Source organism: Chelonoidis abingdonii, chromosome 23 (genome assembly GCF_003597395.2).
Source record: "Chelonoidis abingdonii isolate Lonesome George chromosome 23, CheloAbing_2.0, whole genome shotgun sequence".
NCBI lineage: Eukaryota > Metazoa > Chordata > Testudines > Testudinidae > Chelonoidis > Chelonoidis abingdonii.
The window spans coordinates 3060111-3083232 of NC_133791.1; the positions used below are offsets into that span (position 1 = coordinate 3060111).

At 43.8% G+C, this 23122-nt stretch overlaps 1 long non-coding RNA gene across 1 annotated transcript in view; it reads right to left on the bottom strand.

Moving 5' to 3' along the window:
• Positions 1-1405: 1405 nt before the first annotated feature.
• LOC116815402 (uncharacterized) overlaps positions 1406-23122 on the bottom strand; it is a 40427-nt gene continuing 18710 nt past the window's right edge. The window contains exons 2-3 of the long non-coding RNA XR_004371474.1: positions 2239-2324; positions 1406-1733 (exon numbers count right to left, since the gene is read on the bottom strand). This is a non-coding gene — a long non-coding RNA (uncharacterized LOC116815402). The remainder of the gene's footprint in view (positions 1734-2238; positions 2325-23122) is intronic.

Genomic DNA, 23122 nt, shown 5'->3' on the forward strand with positions numbered 1-23122 from the left:
GAAACCAGTGGCCCCTCATGAATTTCATTTCAAGAAATACAACAGCATTTTGGCTTCCAATAACAGTTGGAAGCCAGAAGTTAAGAAATGAACAATCATGATAAATAATAGGAGGGAAAGTCATTGAAACTTTTTTTGAAATCCCAAAAAGATTTCATTTGGGATCTGATCTGAGTTTGAGTGAAGGTTCAGGTCAGTTCTCTTGTTATATGAACCAGTTCACCAATCCCTAGTTTTCACCAGACGTCCTCTGTAAAGTGTGCCTGCGTGTGGCAGGGTCTCTGGGAATGATACAAAGAAGCTCATTTTGGAGCATGTTTCTAAGTGTAAAAGAGCATCAAGGCAGCTCTTCTCTCATGGTTCCCAATGCCCTTTGCGTAGCACTGATAAGAAAATAGAAAATACCCAGCAGATTAAGATATGTGCTTTCCATTCTGATAACCATTATCTGATCTAAATTAGATGCAGTGGACCCAGCCGTAATGAACTGGCTCCCGCCTCCTCTGTTCTGTTCACTTTTATCTTACAGTGGTTGGCCTACTGTATCTCTAATCCTCCCATCTTTTCATTTTACACCTCCTGTTTCCATTAAAAGCTTTATTTCCTCAAAGCTCTGGATGGCAGGAATTCAAAATTAACTCAGAATGTTTCCTGGTGTAAGCCACTGTTGCTTAAATCTGACCCCTACTGCTGACAGGCCTGCAAAGCCTGATAATGCAGTGATAGGAAGTGCAAATGTAGAGCCCTGCCTCAGTCCAAGGGGTGGGGGCGGAGGCGCAGCGTGAGCTATTTGTGGGAGGGCAGGAAAATTCTTTGATAACCATATGGCAGTGCAAGAGAATGTCACATTGGGAGCTCTGGGGTTAGCCAGAGTGATGGCCTGTTATAGTCCTACATGTATCGAGCCTGACTGTGCTTCATTTCACACCCGCGTCCAGCTGGCATGAGAGGAGAATCACAACCATTGGAGGTTTCAGGACCTCGCCTTCTGAAAAGAGTTGCTCCAGTGGGTATTTCTCTCCTAAAGATCCTCCTCCAAGCAAAACAGAATGATTGTTCATGCTGTGGAGTGTTGTGCCTCTCCGGACACTTAGGGCAAAGACACACTCCCTGCCTGATTTCAAATTAGGGGCCAGGATTTTCAAGGTACCTAGGTGCCTAAAGATGTGGATAGGCCCCTGTCCTGCTTGATGTTACCTTGGTTTCAATGGCAGATGCTTAACTTGTTTAGGTACTTTTGAAAACCCCACAAAGTGCCTACCCTCATTTTTGGGTGCCTAAATATCTTTGAAAAGCAGGTCCCAAGAACCAGAAAGAATAAAAGCAAAGACTGCATGAGACAGCAAACAGTGTTTACGGCTCCTCTGACAATTTACAGTCATTTGAACACAAAATGGCTGCCCGTCTCTGCAGATGGTTGAGTCCTTGCAGGTTTAAAGGTGCAGAATGCGGAAACCAAAGGCATCACAGTTGCACGATTAAATACGCCACGGGGGAGATCTCAGATGGTTAGATATTTAGTCTGCACAAGATTGTGAGAGTTTGGATGTTTCTCCCAGCCTTTTTCCAACTTCCTGGGCTTGCAAATTCAGACTGGAAGCCTGATGTCCATGTGCTTTCTTGTGAGACATCTGGAACACCCAGCTTCCCGTCAGGTGGGAGGAAATTATCCTGTGTATATCACAGTACCGCCTGCTTCCAGTTCCAGCCATGACAAGAAGGTACAGGGACAGCTGGGGAAAATGACAAAGGACAAAGAAAATGCTAATTACACTTGTATTGGGTGGAAAAGATTCAGGTCCACATTGGACTTGGCTGTCAGGAAAAGGGTGGGGGAATCTAACTTTGTACCATGAGCCCGGTGGCCAGATGCTAAGATTGAAGCAAGCACTCTCTGTGGAGTACTAAAATGTCCTTGCATTTTTAGGTTCCTTTCCAGAACTCCCTTCCTGCCCCTCCCTGACTCATACATTCCATCAACCCCCCATTCCCTATCCCCTCAGCATAAATAAAGAAATATAAAATTTTCTTTCTGTTTCTTCCCACCCCATGGTGTAAACACAAGCCAGGACAGCCCCTTTGCCCTCTCAGTGGAGGTTGGCAGAGTGATTCCTGGGCAGAAAGCCCAGTGCTCTTTGCCTCTAGGCACAGTGGGGAGATCTACGGTCAAGCCACTGAGCCAGTGGCAGCCCCCGCAGCCCCCTATGTATTAGAGTTTCCTCCTGCTCTCTCATTTACCAAGGTGGCTGAAATGTGGCTGTGTGCAGAAAGAATTAAAACTTCCTCTTGAGAAACAGGATCTGCAAACATTAACATTGTTCCACCTGAAAAGCATAAGAATAAATCAGAAAGGGGTGACATGCATGCAAAGAACGAATAGTAATAAAAATGATGTGCAAATGTGCCACAGAAAGGTAATTACTTTTCCCTTCATGGCTTACACTTTACAATCTCTTCTTGGGAATTTGGGAAATGGAATTAGAATGAGGAATTTGTTTTATCTGGAGTGTAAACTTGAGCTGGGAGGTAACTGCCCTCCATTTGTATTCATCTGCGTTCGTCTGCGTTGACTCCTCAGCCAATGAAAGCCATTAACCTTCCTGCTACACCTGTGAAATGAGCACGCAGGAAGCTGTGGAGAAAGTGATATAGCACACACGTCACCCAGCACATTTGCTGTCACCAGGGCCGTGTGGATGCAATTTGCAGACCTCCCTGCCCAGACGGAAAGGATCAGGGCTGCCAGGGACTGCCTTTGCTGATGGATTATTTTGTCACATCAATCACATTGTTGGTGGAATCACCTGTATGAAAACCAATCAGCTTGCTGCCATCCCATCCCATGTGGGTCTCACTGGGGCTGAGGGCGAGCAATGCTAATGACATTGCAAAATGATGCTCTTTCTTTTAGAAAGAACTCCTTGGATCCTTGGATCACCTCTCCCCCGATCACCCATCCCTTCAGAGAGCCCTGTATCAGAGCCACAACAGCTATGTAGATGGAGACAGGATACTACAATAGGCAGACCCCTGGTCTGATTCATTATAGCAAGCCTTATGTGTCAACATTCCTAGGATTGCAAAGCATGCAGTAGAAGAGAAGGATTATGTGTTATGTCTTAGAGTTAGCATACATCTATGAGATATGTTGCATTGAACTAAAACACTAACTTACATTCAGTCCCATCAAGTATCTCTGTAGAATTTGTAAGAAGGAAAAATAAACATTATAAAAGAAAACTATCTGAAGCAAATGAGTTTTTAAACTGTTGATGAATCTAACTGAAGTGACTTCAAAATTATTTTTCACTATGAGAGGAAGCAGATCTTTGTGAAATGAGCAGGAAAAGAAAATTTCAACTTAAAAGTTTTGGAATGATAGCAAAACAATGTATCTATTATGTCCTCACATCTGCATCCAAACAAATAGATGTATAGTATTACTGAAGAGAATCAACAGGATGAGATGCTTTGTCATCAAAAGCAACCTCTTGCTGACAAGCTAAATGAATGTTACTTCACATGACAAAATCAATTCTGCTCTCTATTTAAAAGCCTTTAAACACAAGAAAGGTGATCTGTCTTCTTTATAGTAGCTGCAGGTTGAAAGGAATGGTGCCATATTAAAAAATCTGCTGGTGGAAATCTAAAGGTCATTTTCATAGCATCAACATAACTTTTTGTGTATGTAGGAAAAGAGTGAGGAGAGGAGCATGGCTTTGATTGACCTTTGAAGTTATATTAATCTTCTGGAAAGTAAAAAGTTTTGATTAACCCTCACAGCAAACTTAAAACAATTGGTTAAGTAGCATCTTCATCCCCAGCAACAAAAGTCCTCTACTCATGCACAGCAGGAGCAGAAATGGTGCAGGATTCCCTCCACCAGTCTGTTCCCGTCTTGGCTGGGAGAAGCCACCTGTAGGAATGAATATTGCAGCTCAGTCTCTGTGGCCCATCTAGTCTTCAGCATCTTTGCTCAGATAGCCAAAGGGGGAGGGAGGGAAGTCTGTGAACTAGGGTGACCAGATGTCCCGATTTTATCGGGATTGTCCCGATTTTGGGGGATTTTTCTTATATAGGCTCCTATGACTCCCCCACCCCCTGTCCTGATTTTTCACACTTGCTGTCTGGTCACCCTACTGTGAACTCCTGTGTCATTTTCAAATGCATTTAACAGAGTTGGAATTTTCTGAATCTTTTTTAAATGATGTTTAATATTTCAGCATGGCAATTTTGACTAATGTCTGCTGAGAGTTTTTAGTAGCACTGTATGTGAACATACTGACTCATTATGACTTGTGTGGAATGCTTCTGTGTCCGCCATTGTGGTAAGAATTGACATTGCAACTAGAGCTGAACAAATAATGGAAAAAAAGTCAGACTGTTCTTTAGAACTGAAAAGTGAATTAGAGATTGGACATATTTGCAACCCTTTTGTGAGCACTTTCCAAGAATATTTAAGTGCCGGAGCTTTATTAGCCAGAATGCTTGCAAAATACAAATTTTAGCTTGAATGCCTGAATATTTCTTGACAGTGAATGTTGCTTTGTATATTCAGCTGGAAAATACACGATTTGTGCTGTTACATAAGCCATCATATCAGGAAACAGAAAGAACAGTGTGTGACTTATAGAACCAACCAACACAGTGCGAAGTATGAATATTACAAAACATTACATCTTTGAAATTCATTTACTGTTGATTAGTCACATGGACTGTTTCTGTTAATTGGTTGGATGACACTTGTAACTAACCAGTACAGCCTTTATAGACAATGATATTGGTAGGTAAGTAGAAGATAATCCAGTAAGGGAACAGAAACATTGAATTACCAAAGGGTACAAATTGTAATGTTCCCTGAAGAAACTAGGAGACAGTTATGAATCCATTTGAGAATTTCACTGTCTGTTCACAGGCCTTTCACAAACAAAGACAAAATGAACTGTATAAATGTTTCCCTATAATTATTTGCTCAGGTCAAACCAAAACCATCCAAGTACTGTGTACTAGGCACTATAACATCCTAGGCTCTATACCAGCATCTCATAGCTCAAGGAATATGTTTCTCCTTGCTGAACTTTCCAGTTCCAGGATGTGGGAAGTACAAGACCCAAAGGTAGTTTAGTGTGAACAGCAGGAGAACCAGAATCTGTTCTCTTGTACACGTAGTACAAATCTCCCACTGATATCAGTGGGAAGTATGCAGGTAGCCGGAAGGCAGTGCATAGACTTCTTATTCTGCATAGCTGATCATTTGCTTTGGAGGGCCAGACCTTTCAGTCAAAGTGCCTTAGTCAGCATATCGGTATTTCTGGGTTCTGTACATTTACCAAGTTTATAGCAATTCATCCTTGAGTTTTCTGCTTCAGCATGTTGCCAAGAGAGACACTGACAGATAAGAGAGAACAATTGCACATAACCTCAATCACCCAAGGATAACAAGGCTCAATACATCTTTAAGATATTGGTAATATTTGTATCTATTCAGCTTTTTCAGTGCTAAAGGCAACAATTTATATCTATTAAGAGCAGACAGTTGGATGTAAAGTTGACTTCTGGCATGCACCTTAGCCCTAGTTTCTCCTTGATGGGTGCCAGATATACTCAAGGATTTTGCCTGCTGCTCATATGGGCATTTAGTCTCAGAAATGTCATTACGCTCTAAAGAGCGGCTTTGAAGCACCAGCCCTTCAACCTGCCCAGCTGCTTCTAAGACTTTTATTACTTTGCTGGAAAAACATAAACATGCCAAAATTCCTGAATTGTACTGAAAGTCTGGCCTGCAGATGATGCAGCCTGGTATTCTGCTACTGACTGATTAAATGGGGAAGGTCACTTCAACAATATAATATCTCGAGCTGACAAGCTGATCATTGAGTCATCTCCTTAAATCTCTTCAGTTAATTTCTTTGCAGCACTCTTCAAGATTTGAAAATCAAAACCAAACTGAACCCTGATGGATTTATCCCCTGGAGTGTACAGCGTTCTCTGGATTTCCCTCCCACTGTGCTAAGATGTCACACACCATGGCCACCACTTGACAAAGCATCCCTTTTTAGGACAGTAATTAAGTGCTGTCCTGAATAGGAATGAATTTAAGCACATACTTAAGTGCTTTCCTGGATTGAGGCCCATACAAGTATTGTAGCAATTAAGCACATGCATGGATGTTCCTGAGCAGGATGTGTTGTTGCTCTGTGTCTGAGTACAGTATAAGATTTTCCCTGGAATATGAGGTTAAAGTGACACTGCCAAGGCCCCAGATTGAATACTGAGTACAGATGTGGTCTCCTCATCTCTAAAAAGATATACTGGCATTAGAAAAGGTTCAGAGAAGGGCAATTAAAACGATTAGGGGTTTGGAACGGGTCCCATATGAGAAAAGATTAAAAGAGGCTAGGACTTTTCAGTTTGGAAAAGAGGGGACTAAGGGGGGATATGACAGAGGTTTTTAAAATCATGAGTGGTGTGAAGAAAGTGAATAAGGAAAAGTTATTTACTTTTTCCCATAATATAAGAACTAGGGGCCACCAAATGAAATTAATTGGCAGCAGGTTTAAAACAAATAAAAGGAAGTTCTTCTTCACGCAGCACACAGTCAACCTGTGGAACTCCTTGCCTGAGGAGGTTGTGAAGGCTAGGACTATAGCAGAGTTTTAAAGAGAACGAGATAAATTCATGGTGGTTAAGTCCATTAATGGCTATTAGCCAGGATGGGTAAGGGATGGTGTCCCTAGCCTCTGTTTGTCAGAGGGTGGAGATGGATGGCAGGAGAGAGATCACTTGATCATCACCTGTTAGGTTCACTCTCTCTGGGACATTTAGTATTGGCCACTGTAGGTAGACAGGACACTGGGCTGGATGGACCTTTGGTCTGACCCAGTCTGGCCATTCTTATGTTCTTAGATTGAGGTTTTGTAAAAAATAAAGCCAAGTGTTTAATGAAAGTTACTTTGAAACATAATATTTTCACAACTGCTTTTAACATCTGTGAAAATGGCTTGATATACCAGTAATTTAACCATTGCTGTGCAGTGCCTTTTAAGGGGTGGCAAGGGCCTAATTTGTTTAGGTGTTTTTGTCAATCTCACCAGGTGCCTATCTGCATCTCTTAGACATCAAAATTCCTTTGGGAATCTGGGCTTCTGTCACAACACATTTTTGTTTAGTATAGTTCCAGTGTGAATGAAGAAGGCAATAGGTATTGGGTAGCCCACAAGAACCAAGAAATGAAACAGACTAATTTGGTTTCCTCATCTCAGATGAGTGAAAGGTAAGAAGTAAGGCATAATTCAGTAGATTACATTTGTCGGATTATCTCGTTAATAATCAGAGATTCACTGGAAGAATGGATAAGGTAAATCCTTTGAATCTATTCATATTAATTTTGTCTCTTTAATTCATACTTCTTATCAATTTTCTTCTGGCTCTTGCTAGTTTCCCAGATGCCACTAGATTTCTGATGAGAAGTTATAACGCTTCCTTTGACACATTATATGTACCTTGTCTTTTGGGCGAATATTTGGCAGGTATATGGGATTATCATCATTCTCTTATCTATCACACTACAGATAGGTAAAGCATCTGTCCATAGATTTAATATTATTATTTATTATTCTTATAGCAGTATAAGTGTCTGTCAGAGACAGCACTCTATCCCAAAGTGTTTTCAGACTAATGATAAATATAATTATTAATAATTAGCTCTTCCATCTCTAGAATTCAAACATCCTTGCTAAGATAAGTATCATACTGAATAATAATACCTACATATCTGGTTCTTCATCTGTAGATCAAAGCACTTTGCCAAGGTGATCAATGTCATTATCCCGACTTACAGATGGGGAAACTGAGGCACGGGGTGGTGAAGTGACTTGCTCCAGATCACACAGCAGGTCAATGGCAGAGCCAGGAGTGACAGCTAGGTCTTTTGACTCCCAGTTCACTGGCCAATCCACTAGGCCATGCTGCCTTCCCTTACAGCTGATCCACTGTGATAATGTTACAGTTTTGCTCTCATGGATTACCTGAATTTGTTCATCTCACTGGGCAAGAGTGAGGCTAAACCCTTTTTTATGTTTTTCTTAGGGGAGCCAGTAGGAGGTAGCATATAACTGATCTGAAATAGACTTTTAATATTACCTTTTGTTAGCAAATTATTGTTATTAATATTGTTGTTATTAGAATTAGAGAAGCATCTGCAGACTTCAGCACCAGAGTGCTAAGGAAAGGTACACACACATAACTCAGTGGCAGTCCCTGCACGGAAGAGCTTACAATCTAAATATCAAATGAGACACAACAGGTGGACATGGCAAACAGGCAGGAAGAGCACAACACATGAGGACAATGACAAAGCATGATAAGCAGCAGTCAGGGCATTATTGTCAAGTGTTGTGTAGGGACCAAGGCACAGTTAGTTTTAAGGAGGGCTTTGAAGGGAGACAATGAGGTGGCCTTGTAGATGTTTCTGTGGAGCTCCTCCTTTGCCTAAAGAGCAGCAAGGGAAAAAGAATAAATGAGCTTGTTAGGAAATTTTACAAAAGAGCAATCAAGACTAGCATCATCTGTGGCACAGAGACAGGAGTCGACATGGCAATAGCAATGAATGCATGCCATTTCCTTCAATACTGCACAGTGCCTGCAGAGCAAACCTCTTGATGGACAGTCCTAGAAATGGAAATATAATCAGGAGCTGTGCGCATATGTCAGAAAGAGAATAGACCCCATGGATCCCAAATCAGCATGAAACCTAAAAACTCACACATTTTGCAAAATATGTAAATTATTCTTCACTAAAAGGGATCTTGAAGAATGACTGTAGTATGTACAGCAGTGGATGGCCTTCCACCCTTGGAGTCTAGCCCCCTAGCCTCTGCTGATTCTAAATCCTGTGCAGCCGACTGGAAATGTAGCAATGATTAACTCTCCTGGACATGGAAGCAAAAGGAATGTTATTTTTTACCAAAATTCTGTGTCTCTGGAGCCAGGGATTGAGATGAGGCAGCAACATAGGCTTTTCGAGAAGGGATAGAATCCCTGCCCTACTGAAATCTGTGGGAGTTTTGCATTGCCTTTGCTGTGCCTGAGATTTCACCCCCTCACCAAGGTGATGCAATCTCCTGCCCAATCAGGACGTAATGGAAAAACAAACTATGCCATTCAGTAGTTTTATATAAGTTTTATTTTGTTCTCAAAGAGCATCTCAGACAAATGTAAATCTATTATGCAATCTTCATTTGAGTGAGTTAATCCCACCACAATAATTAGGGAGCGAGACAGTCTGTGCTATGGGCACATCTGTATCCCTGCTCAGAGAAATCACTAATGCTTTTATATTCTCGACGAGAAGGACAGGAGCCAGATGGCTTTGGGAATGAGGTCTCCACATATAGCCAGGAAGTTTGCCTCCTTCTCCTTTGGAATAAAATAGATTCTTGCCTGAAGCCTCCTTATCCTGGCATCTGATTTTTCATTCTGAATGTTGTGAGTCTCAGGTTTGTTCCAGGGCGCATCACACGCACTGCAACGTGTCTAAGGCATCGGCCCTCCGTTTAGCTCACCTCCTCAGACCTGATTAGCCATGTTGGGAGCTCCCCAGAGGAAAGACTACCAGCCTTGTATACTGTTGGTAACTCACATGAGCAGCACATAGCCCACTCATTGTCTCCCTGGGTGCCACAGACGAGTCTGACCACTTAAAGTGGAATTATTTCTGGATGGCAAACCATAAAGTTAATTTGGTGCTAAACCCTTTAAATGGAACCAACTATTCAAGTGTTAGTGTCTCTTCCGGAGGTCTCTGCCAGACAGAGCAGTTAAGGGTCTGAAGCCAGAAAAAGCCTGTTGTACAGTGGCCATGGTAGAAGACTGAAGTGCTATTGTTGAGCAGGGCCTCTATTAGGCCTCTAGTATTCCAGGAGTTAGAAAACATTGCCTATTAGGAACTCATCCCCTGGGTTTCTCACATTCGGATAGGCACTCGTTGGCCGGCAATGCTCACATAAATGCTCTGAAATGGAAACTGACATTTTCAAAGCAGAGCACAACCAAATGCACAATGCACTTGCACTTGAGGAGCCAGCAGAACTGTAAATTCGGAGCTGCAAGCAGGCATTAAATCAGCAGTAATAGCCCACCGAATAGCACTAACTCAGACAGAACCGTCGGGATGTTTAAGTAGATGCACTGCCCATGTTCAGTTGCCTTTTGCTTTTGCTCTTTCTCATGATATTCCTTAGCCTTCCCATTAGTCAAGGGGTATCTCTATTTGCAGTCAATTATTGTCACTACAACTCTCCTCATTAATTTCTGAAAACAAAATTCATAATACAATAAAGCAGTAAAGGAATCAAGTGTTTGTGCAACCACCTGGTCCTCAAAATTCAATCATACTCCCAAATGCATTTTGTTTATTTTTTAAATTGTTATTATACTGTGTTAGGTTTCAATGCACAGATGAGGAAGCCTGGGGTGCTGAAACAATTTCTATAGTGGGGGGGCTGACAGTCATTTAACTGAACTGCAAACTCTGTAAATAATGGAAACCACTTCAAGAAGGGGAGTGCTCAGTGCCCCTAGTTCCAGCACCTCTGGAAGAAGTAGAACAAAGGGCTACCTTTGCCTTCTCAGAAATATCGTAGAGCAAAAGTATCAGTCTCTCAATGCCAGGAAATGGAGACATGACCGCTTAAAACAGCTCAAGATTTTCAAAAGCAACGAGTAATTTTGAAGGTCTCCACTTTTGGGGTGTCCTGATTTTCAGACAGTGCTGAGCACCTGCCTTTTAAAACCAAGCCCACTGTGCTTACCTCAGGGCACCCAGAATCACTAGTCACTTTGAAAAATCTTGGCCTTTAGGACTGGCCAGGGCCACAAGAGTTACAAATCTAAGTTTTGAAAAGTAGATAAAAGTAGTGTCTTCTGGTAAAGTCATTGGAATGCTGCAAAACCTCTAAAGCTACTGCAAATGCTCAATTAATAAAGTACATTCGTGGTTAAGCTTTACAAATGACGCTATGGAATGTTTGCAGCTAAAGATTTTCCTTCAGGTTAATATTTTTTGCTAGCAGGGTCATATATTATTTAATTAATGGAAGAATTATGATGTTCCCGTAAATTACTTTTTAAAAGAGCGTTATGTGTCCTTGCTCAGGTGTTTGTTTTGTTTCGTTTTGCTAAGGCTAGTTCTGTATTATGTTCCTAGCCATGTTAAAACACTTATGTTTTTTCTTTCTCTTTTTCTCTCTGTTTTACAAAACAGTAAACACTCTTTAAACTGAAATAAATCAATGAAGTCAGAGGTAGTGGGCTTATTGACTTCACTGAAAGCATGTGGAGAGCACACTGGGCTGGGAGTCAGGAGACCTGGGTTCTTTTCACAGGTCTGTCATTGACTTACTGTGTGACCTTGAGCAAGTTACTTCAGGGGAGACTTTTGAAAATACAAAGGGCATTGCAATGCCTGCTTACAAACATAGGGCCGGAAGGGGCCTCCTGGGTCATTGAGTGCAGGGCCCTGCTATTGCAGGCAATGCTGTCATGTAATCCTGTTCTGAGACTTATCAAGCTCTATATTAAAACCATTCAGGTTTGTTGCCTCCAACCACTCCTTTGGGAAGTCTGTTCTTAAACCTCACTCCCCAAAGCCAATGGGAGCTGGGTGTCTAATTCCCCTTTGTGCCTTTGAAAATATCCCCTTCTCCTGGCCAGGTTTCCCCATCCATAGAACAGGAATAAGGATACCTGGTCTCCTTTGTAAAGTGATTTGAGATCCATGGATGAAAGGTTCTGTGCAAGAGTGAAAACAATTTTATTATTGTTGTTTATTTTGCCCTTCGTTCCCCAATACCAAGACTAGTAGTAAAATTCTTACAAGGTCTCAATAGGTTTCATAAGTTCACAGAGAAGCCATTGAGAAAGTTCCTATGTGTTACAGAAGATTTGTCCTTCCTTTGCTTGCTCTGACAGTGTTGTTCCTTCATTTTGCTCAGGCTTGGCATTGATTTTGCTAATAAGCAGGAAAAAGAACTTTGCAGACTCCCAGACCTGTAACTGAGGGTCATTTCTGCAAATGCTGTCCCTGTTTCACTGAGTTGTTTTCACAAATTCTGGGTGACTCCCCTGGTCCAGGGTTCCGAGTGACCCAGAAACGTGACCAGTCAGACAGTGGAATGGAATCAGCAGGAACCAGACAATGAATCCCAGAAAGAGGAGGGGGTGAAGCAAAGCAGTCACCTTTGGATGCTCTGGCCTGTAGATGCAGTGCTTTTGAGAGGAAGAACCTACTCCAAATTTTCCTGAACTAAGCTGGCAGGAACATCGTAACTTTCATTGGTTTCTTGTTTCCTGAAAGCTCATAGCAGAGTCCTTCGTGCCATAATTAATCAAAGGCATTCATTGCATCAAAGACAGTAGCCAGACTACTTTGAACCCTCTGATACAGCTACAGACAGCCTGGTGGTGGTGCCAATTTTCAGCTGCTTTGCAAGGCACTCAGGTATTTTCAATTAATCAACTGCACACAAAAAAAAACCTGTCTGCCAATATCCACAAGGATGTCTCTCTGCACTTACTGTTGGTGCCCCTCTGTGCATTTACCCAGCACAAGGACCTGTCTAGCCTCAGATACTAGTCATGTGACATGACATAAGAGAACTAAACTAATTCTGTCAGCCAGTGCCACAGAGATTAAGGCTCTGGCTATTGTGTGGCGATAGCACCGTGCTCAGCACCAGCACAGACAGGGAGGGCTCTCCGTATACGATCCAAGTGCATGTGGTTGTGCTGCCATGGGTGGTTCCTGATCAGGCAGGGATGGGGGCCATTACTAGCCCCAGCTTTCTAATCATGGGTCAGTTGTGTTGTTTCAAATCAATAAGTTCTTTTCTTTGACAGGAACTCATTGGCTTCCTTAACACATGTCCTTGTGTCATTGCTGTTTTGTGATAGACTGCCTGGTCCTGCCAATATGGAACAAGCTACTTTCCTTGCTGACGATGAATGAATGGCACATGGGTCAGAGATTCGGGTCAAAAAAGTGCCCAAGAATCTAGTTCTTTATCCAAAGCCACCAGCCAGCTGTCTTGATTCCTACAAGTTCAGGCTGCAAAGTGCGTGAAAACGTGCTTCCTGAGAGCATGGAGCAAACTCAGCCCGGCTCCGCATCAGCTGCTCGAGGGATAAACCCAGGTATAGGGCCCCTAACAAAAGCAAGTGCGCTCCAGGGTTGTGCCCGTGGCAGAGTGTGCCCCCAACTTCCATTATACCAGTGAGCCCTGGGGCTAGCACAGCCCTGAGAAGTGAGAGGTGCTGGCAGAGGAGGGGAGGAACCAGCATAGCCAGTGGATGTATTTGATTTAGTGATCTTAGCAGACTCTGGAAGTAAGTCTCCTATGGAGCCTGTTTGGGATTAAACCTGCTCTCCCCCAGGTGAAAACCTCCCCAACCGCAGGCTGGCCTCCTGGGTAGAGTCTGCACGGCTCTGTGCCAGCCAGGTTGAATCTGGCTCTGTCTGTGGTTCTCCTTCAGTTTCTGGCCAGAAACTCGGGCCTGGTCTACACTATGCGTTTTAACCGATTTTAGCAGAAAACTGATTTAATGCCACATCCGTCCACACTACGAGGCCCTTTACATCGATATAAAGAGCTCTTTCAATCGGTTTCTGTACTCCTCCCCAACGAGAGGAGTAGCGCTAAAATCGGTATTACCATATCAGATTAGGGTTAGTGGGCCGCAAAATCGACGTTTGGCCTCCGGCGGTATCCACAGTGCACCATTGTGACACTCTGGACAGCGATCCAAACTTGGATGCACTGGCCAGGTGTACAGGAAAAGCCCTGTGAACTTTTGAAATTTTCCTGTTGGCCACGGTGAGCTCTGATCAGTAACAGGTGACCACACAGAGCTCATCAGCACAGGGACAAGCAGTCCTGAGAATCGAAAAAGAGCTCCACGCATGACGCGACGGGAGATACTGGATCTGATCACTATATGGGGAGATGATCAGTGCTAACAGAACTCCATTCCAAAACATGAAATGAAAAAATATTTGAAAACATTTCCAAGGCATGATGGAGAAAAGCACACCAGGGACTCAGTACAGTGCAGAGTGAAAGTTAAGGAGCTCAGACAAGCCTACCAGAAAACCAAGAAGCAAACGGAAATTCGGTCAGGGCCGAAAATAGCCACTCCACGCTGAGCTGCGTGCAAATTTTAGGGGGCGCCCACCATTACCATCCCTGTCCGTGGATTCCGAGGTGGGGTTGTAAATCTCAACCATGGCTGAGGGATTCGTGCGAGGGGGAAGATGAGGAGGAGGAGGAGGAAGAGAAGGACGACCTTGCAGAGAGCACACAGCACTCCGTTTCCCCAACAGCCAGAGCTTTTTGTGACCCAGAGGGATTACCCTCTCTAGCCCTCCCAAGCCACTAGTCCAGACAGTGAGCCATGAAAGCGACCTTTGGTGAGTGTACCTTGTTAAATATAAACAATAATTTAAAAGCAAGCATTTTTAATGATTGATTTGCCATGAGGGCTTGGATGCATTCGCGCCAGTAAATGTTACTGGAAAGTCTGTTAACATGTCTGGGGATGGAGTGGAAATCCTCCAGGGACATCTCCATGAAGCGCTTCGGAGGTACTCCAAAAGCCTTTGCCAAAGGTTTCTGGCAAGGCAGCCTTGCTCCGCCCACCATGGTAGGACACTTTACACGGCCGTGCATGTAGCAAGGTAATCGGGTATCACTGCATGACAAAGCATAGCTGCGTATGGTCTGGTGATTGGGCATTCAAGAAACATCCGTTCTTTATCTCACTCTGTATACTCAGCAGAGTGATATCGTTATGTAACCTGGTTGAAATTCAGGAATTTAATTAAGGGACAGAGATGGCCATTTTCCTACTGGGCTGGTTGCTTAAAAGAAATCCTTCCTTGCATATAGCCAAGTGGGGAGGGGAGGAAGCTAGAACTGAGCTTTTTGCGTTTGGCTAGCAGGATCTTCGCCAGTTACCAGCCACGGCGGTGGGGGAAAGGGGGTGATTAGCATGATCTTCCATGATACCAGCATACGGTGGGGAAGGGGTAAAGCAATCATCCTAGAGAATTGATGGGGGGTTGGCTTCTGCTGCTGCATGTTAACAGGAAAGAAGCATTCAAGGCACTGTTTATATGAGGCTGGAGAACCGAAAGACAATGGCTTACCATGGCCGCAGGAAGCTGATCGAGTGCCCAGACTGTGTCTGTGAGATCTTAACATCAGAGCCGCAGGCACTCAATATAAGAAGCAAAATGCGACTTGTAGTGAAATCACATGTGCTATGTAAGGTGAATATGTTGTGTCACTGTGAAGAGAGAATAACATTGTTCTGTAAAAGTATCTTTTTAAATACTTCTCTCCCTTTTTCCCTCCCTCATGCAGCTGGCACATTTTTCAATCTCCCTACTCCATCCCGAAGGCTATCTCAATAAGGCAGAGAAAAAGAAAACGCGAGATGAAATGTTCTTGAAATCAATGAAGTACGCGCAATATGAAAGAGCTCATCTGAATGAGTGGAAGGACGTGGTAGCAAAGTACAGGAAAGATGCCAGTGAACGTGAGGACAGGAGGACCAACGTGAGGATAGGAGGGACGAACGTGAGGAAGGAGATATGCTCGAGGAGGAGAGGTGGCGGCAGGAAATAGAGTGTAGCAGGAAATCAGCGGGTGGATGGCAGACACTGGAGCTGCTGCGTGATCAACTGATATCCTCCGACGTCTGGTGGATCTTCAGGAAGTGCAGCAGCGGTCACAGAGTGCGCTGCAGCCCTTCGTTAACCACCTCACCACTCACATGTCCATATTTTCTCACCAGATGTGTAAGAACTCATGGGGAAGCTTCATGCACCCACCCACCACCCCCATGGACAGTCCAACAAAAGGTGTCATTACATTGAAATGTGTTTAAATGCCTTTTCCTTCCTCCTATCTCTCCCCAAACCACACCCAGGATACCTTGTCAGTTCTCGGCCTCTTTTTATAATTACTTTTTAAATAATGAATACACGATTTTAAACGATAGTGACTTTATTTCCTTAAGCAAGCTGTAATCGAAGGCGGAGGTGGGTGTTGTGGGTTGCTTACAGGGAAGGACTTTTAATAAAGGGTTGATTTTTAAACGATAGTGACTTTATTTCCTTAAGGAATGAAGGGGAATGCTTACAGGGGGGGGGGTTCATGAAGGGGAAACAAACACAGCAGTCACACCGTACCCTGGCCCGTGATGAAACTCGTTTTCAAAAGCTTCTCTGATGCGCACGCGCTTCCTGGTGTGCTCTTCTAATCGCCCTGGTGTCTGGCTGCGCGTAATCAGCGGCCAGGTGATTTGCCTCAGCCTCCCACCCCGCCATAAAGGTCTCCCCCTTACTCTCACAGAGATTGTGGAGCACACAGCAAGCAGCAATAACAAAGGGGACATTGGTTTGGCTGAGGTCTGAGCGAGTCAGTAATGTGCGCAGCAGCGCCTTTAAACGCCAAATGCACATTCTACCACCATTCTGCACTTGCTCAGCCTGTAGTTGAACAGCTCCTGACCACTGTCCAGGCTGCCTGTGTATGGCTTCATGAGCCATGGCATCAAGGGGTAGGCTGGGTCACCCAGGATAACTACAGGCATTTCAACATCCCCAACTGTTTTTCTGGTCTGGGAAGTAATTCCCTTGCTGCAGCAGTTTAAACAGAGCAGTGCTTCTGAAGACGCGAGCGTCATGAACCCTTCCTGGCCATCCCACGTGGATGTTGGTGAAACGTCCCTTGTGATCCACCAGTGCTTGCAGCACCATTGAAAAGTACCCCTTGCGTTTACGTACTGGGTGCCCTGGTGCTCGGTGCCAAGATAGGGATATGGGTTCCATCTATCGGCCCCCCCACAGTTTAGGGAATCCCATTGCAGCAAAGCCATCCACTATGACCTGCACGTTTCCCAGAGTCACAACCTTTCGTAGCAGCAGCTTAATGATTGCTTTGGCTACTTGCATCACAGCAGCCCCCACAGTAGATTTTCCCACTCCAAATTGATTCCCGACTGACCGGTAGCTGTCTGGCATTTGCAAGCTTCCAGAGGGCTATTGCCACTCGCTTCTCCACTGTGAGGGCTGCTCTCATCTTGGTATTATGGCGTTTCAGGGCAGGGAAAGCAAGTCACAAAGTTCCATGAAAGTGCCCTCCTTACGCATGCAAAAGTTTCGCAGCCACTGCGAATCGTCCCACACCTGCAAAACTATGCGGTCCCACCAGTCTGTGCTTGTTTCCCGGGCCCAAAATCGGCGTTCAATGGCTAGAACCTGCCCCATTACCAGCAGGATCTCCAAAGCGCAGGGGCCCGCGGTTTGAGAGAATTCTGTGTCCATGTCCTCATCACTCTCGTCGCCCGCTGCTGCCGTAGCCATGCCTCCTCCTCGCCTGGCTTTGCAGGTCCCGGTTCAGCATAGACTGCACGAGAATGCGCGAGGTGTTTACAACGTCCACGATTGCGGTATTGATCTGAGCAGGGTCCATGCTTGCTGTGCTATGGCGTTTGCACAGTTCACCCAGGAAAAAAGGCGCGAAATGGTTGTCTGCTGCTTTCATGAAGGGAGGGGTGAGGCTGTACCCAGAACCACCTGCGACAATGATTTTTGCCCCATCAGGCACTGGGATCTCAACCCAGAATTCCAAGGGGCGGGGGAGACTGCGGGAACTATGGGATAGCTACGGGATAGCTACCCACAATGCAACGCTCCAGAAATTGACGCTAGTCTCAGACCATGGACACACACTGTCAGATTAATGTGGTTAGTGTGGCTGCGTGCACTCGACTTTATACAATCTGTTTTACAAAACCGGTTTATGTAAAATTGGAATAACCCCATAGTGTAGACGTACCCTCAGAGATGCACACATGCTCAGTAATAATAATGGGATAAAATCTGCCTTGGGCTCTGAGGACCAAATTCTGGAGCCCTGACAAAGTCTGGGTAAAAGCACCATGTGCAGGCTATCCCTGCCGAAGTGAGGGGGGAAACCTGCCCAGGAGAAGGGGATGTTTTCAACCCACCGTCCCCAAAGAGATGAGCACCAGCACAGCTACTTCTATAACCTTCACACTTCACTATGACAGAAACCTTTCTCATCCCCCTGATGCAAGGTCTGGCCTGTGGAGCTGCATAATTGTAGCTGTAATGAACATGAACCTGTTCTTCACCTGTCCCCATAACGCTCCTCTGCACTGCCAGGGAGAGGGCTGCTGGTGGCCCTGTTCTGCAGCAAGCAGTGGGGCAGAGAAATTCTCACAGCCTCTAACCCCCTCCTCTGCACTGCAGCTGCGTTGTGTGTAAGGAGCTCTGCACTCCTGGACTAGCAAGATCTGGCCCGAGTTGATGAGGTAATCATCTGTGTCAGTAACCCCCCAGTTTATGTTCCAGATATCAAATGATAAAAGCAGTTTGATGCAGATGCCAAATATCCAAAAAAAGAAGGAAATTCTGCTTTCCCCTCCCTCCCGCCCCCTGAATCCAAAGCAAGAGCCTCATTAATCCTCTAGTACAGAACTCCATGTCCCCTGCATGTTCCCAAGCACCCATTATTTCTATTTTTTAGCAAAGGTATGGGAGAACAAACGGGTTTAATCAAAACCATCCCCACCTCCCATTGTTAATAATAATAATGTCATTGCAATATTAAGCCAGTTAATTCTCACTCTCACTTTATTTGCTTTTGTTTTTGCACTCTCACACTGTGTTTTCCAATTTAATTAGTTTCAGTATTTTTGATGGCAACAGGTCTTGGTTTATCTTTGCAGCTAATACTCCTAATTGTTTATCCTTCCTTCAGTACTATCTCATTAACTTTATAGGCTACCATTTCCACTGCATCTACAGAATTAATTTCTTCTGTGTGGTGAAGTTCAGCCTTAAGGTACATTTCTGAAAACTTTCCCCTCTGTCCTTTCTCATCCTCATGTGCCTGAAGGAAGTAAATAGGATCTTGAAATGACCATTCCCCTGATGAAAAAACCTTGGCAATTCATCATTTTCATAGCAATCTGTGCCCTTCCCAGGGTCAGATGTAGAATAAAAGCAGAGCTGGCTGCAGATATGAGGACTGCTCATTAGCTGTGTGTAGATTTATTTATTTTACTCTCTCTGTTAACTGACATAACACAGAAGTCATGGACAGCACACACCCTGCTGTGGCAGGATGCCTCAAACCTGCCTGGGAGGGGCCAATTATGGAGAAGTCCACTCCACTAGCTCATTCAGTCCTTAGCATGTTTGTTCTGATTGCCAGTGGCAACCAGGAGCCCTGCAATCAAATGCTGTGATAGTCTCAGAAGCTAAGCAGGTTTGGAGCTGACCTGCGATAAGATGGATGATCCGGGTAATGGTATCGGTCATTTCCACAGAGTCAGTCCTAACCCAAAGTTCCTGCACTATGCTAGTAGCTCTGGGCTGCTGGCGGGGCCTTTCTGAGATGAGACATAAAGTTCTGGTCTGAACCTATTGCTCTTTTCACAAATATCCTGGCAAGATTCCAGCCCAGGCAATGGCATTGAGCCACTTGAAATCCCCCTGGGTGCGGTACCAGGCCGGAAGTGTTCATTTCCTATGGAATGTGGAACTCAAATCATTCTATAGGAATTCACCACCACAGCCCTGGACCATGCTCCCAAGTCTCTGCTGAAGTTAGACACGTAAAGTGTGGGCTCTTGCCAGCAGGCCTCTCTTGGACCAGAAAAACTGGCAGCTGACCACCTGCCCATACTACCGAGCACTCAGCATTAAAATGCATCTGGTCAGTACTACATGCTTAGAAGCACAGGAGCTTAGTTAAGTATGTGGTTGTATGTAGCCATGAGGCAACAAGCTAATGTTATGCCTGCACAGAAAGGGAAAGCCTGGTAGGGTATTTGTTTGAAACTTTAAACTCCTCCACCTTATTTTGGGGCATTGTGACATTATTCAGAGCTCCAGCTTGCCTAGTCATTATTTTCTTGTCAGTTCAGAGAAAGCGGTTCTACCTGAATGGCAGAGAAACTAGGAAGTGAAGTCTTAAGTCCTGCCTGTGGCTTGACAGCTGCACCTGAGTTTAGAGGCATCCAAATGTATGTCTCAGGTTGTTAAACACTTCCCTTACTTTTGAATCCCATTCTCTTGACTCCTAACTAGAAAGAAAAGGGTACATGATGAATTAGCAATAGCTCCCCATGCTTTAATAGAGTGATAGCACTTCCCATTTTCACAGGAGGATTTTCACCCTTTAATTTCAGATGACAGATGAAAATGGAAAAGAAGCAGCTTGCTGACAGGAACGGAAAAAGGTGTCCAGATATTGCCAGCTGTGGAAGCCTCTATTAGATAACAGCAGTGAAAATATATGGTAATGTGGCCAAGTAGCGCGACATGCATTCTCATCATGGGCACATCATTCTTCCATTGTTTGCAAATGACACACAGGCGGTGAGTGATGGGATGCAGCCCTGCCTCCAATGGCAAATGAGGTTTCTTACAAATGAACTGGATAGATTCACAGGCAGGTGGCTATACAATGATCAGTGTTTAACAAGGAAATTGAAAGGTCCTGTCAGGCATTTTTACACTAATGATAGGTCATATCAATAAAAGGAGCTTGGTTTTTCAAGGTACACTTTTGATCTAGCTAAACAAGGAGGCAATTTAGAGGAGAAAATGCATGAGATCCTTCATGAATACAAATATGCTATCAACTTATTTCTGGTTGGCATTCCTTGTTTAAAATATAATAATAATAGTAACGATTTCATCGGGTAGGTGTTGCTCTCTGATGGTCAAATTTATTCCAGTGCAGGATCCCAGCCTCACACCATGCAGGCCTCATGTCACAGACAGAATTCTAGGTCCCAGTTCACCTCCTCTGCATCACGGATCGTTGCAAGGGCTGTGGAAGGAAAAGAATTCTCCACCCTCGATACAGTTGAGGATCTAAGTCAGTGACCCCTTGTGTGGGTCTCCAAACCCTGCCCTGTTTCCTCACCTCATGCTGCTGTGGAACTTGGGGCCAGATTTGAACTAGAACTGGTCAATTGTTCTATAGGAACATAGAAACTACCACAACTGGTGATTCTAGAGATGCATGTAGTCCTATATCCTATCTGACAGGCCAGTGACACTTACTCCTGAGGCAGGTAAAAGAAACACCAGAATGAACATTTATAGAATAACCGTCTCATAAAAGAAGTGATAAGTGATCCTATGCCTTCAGATAGTCTTTCTTTCTTAGCCAGTGATATTCTCATTATTTAATTATTGACTTCAAACACTCGTTTTTGTATCTTGTCTTGAACCAATTTCTGTATATTCATCTTTGAAAGCATTTGATGTAAAATTGGCCCACACAATTTTCAGGCTGTGTGTGGTTTGTTATGCATTCTCTAAGGCTATTCACCATATGTAATTCATGGCATGCAGTCGGTGACCTAATTCACATGATCCTGTGAATTCTGCACTACTCTTTGCACTCTAGTTTAGAGCAATTATTTTTAGTTACTATTAGTGTCGCTAAAAAAATTGTTAACTTCTCCCTCCAGTAAAAGGACCTGTTAACACCCATTGACTTAAATGAGTGCAGAATCAGATCCCCAAAAGACTGGGGGACATTGGGGCACTAAATTGCTCCAGGGAGAGATACAGTCTTTCACCTCCAGGTTACTTGATTCAGATGCAACTCAGTGGGGCGGGAGAGTTAAGTAGTAGGGCAAAGGATTCTGCAACAGCCAAGGAGCTCCTTTTAGGGAGTGCTGGAGTGGGTAAGAATATCTGTTTTGTAGAAATGAGAGAAATAGAAATTAGACAAAAGTGAAATTGATTCTTTACTCCTTTAGTTTCTCTTTATGCAAAACAGCAAATTTCAAAAAAGCTTCTAATATTCCCACTTCAAATGGGCATCACGTTAGGACTGAAAAGCACCTTCACCTTGCACATTTGATAGCACTCTTGATTGTCCGGGCTGTGGCGGTGTCTGAAGCTGAAACAAGGCTAAGGTTTGGTATCATACATATTGTATATGTTCAGTGGAGACAAGAATTTAAAGCTAGTTTTAACACCATCTGACTTCCACCTTTCAAACCCTTTTAGTGACTCCACTAATGACTTTGTGCTCACAGATGAGATGTTCTGGCTGGAAAAAAGAATCACAGTTTATACCTTCCATTGATTGTTTCATCCCCTACACATGATTTGCACCAGGAGAAGGCTCTGAAATCAAAACTCATACAGTAGACTCAGCACATGGAACTATTATTGCAGTTTTAAAGGTTATAGCTACTTCACATTTTTCTCCAAGTTCTCATTTCTACATTAATTTTCACTTCCAAGTTTGCTCTCTTTGGCTCTCTTTAGCTTCCCAATAAGATTCATAGCAAAAAACAGGAGGAGGTGGCATTTGAAATTAACTTTGCTCAGTCACGTGCATTTTCAATGGTTGGTTTCCCCTTTCAGAGTAGAGGAAGCCAGGAAAATGGTGAATATTGATTGGAGGTTTTCTTATTTCATATCTTGCAAAAGCACATCCTGGCACATCCAAAGCTGTTGAGCTCAGTTCTGACACTAGCTCTGCTATCATTGTGAAGACTGATATGTAGATTAGCACATCAAGCCATTCCTCTTTGCTTCAGAATTCCAGGATTCAGTACATCCAGCACAATAACTGGTTTTTGTTTTTCTGTTCTGGATACAGGAGTTCAGAAGCAGAGTGGATGCATTAAAGCCTAAATTAAATTATGCTTAGACAAATTCCATTTAAGTCCATTTAAGTCATAGTGTCTAATGATTATGAATTAGTTACATTATTTTCTGATTTTCTCTTGTGCACTAACCTCTCAGGGACAAATTACACTCATATCTGATTTCATTTGTAGAGCTGAGAGAAGACTATGTCCCTAAAATAGATTTTTTTTCACCCTAAGGGTACCTGCTTGCAATGTAGGTTCTGTACAGACATACAGGATAGAACCTACACAGAAGGCAGAGGAGTGGGAGAACGATACAATGCATCTTTAATATTTACTTTTGTCTAGTCAAATGTTCATGGCCTCCAAATGTTGAGTTCAGAAAGGAAAGGTCTGAAATTCT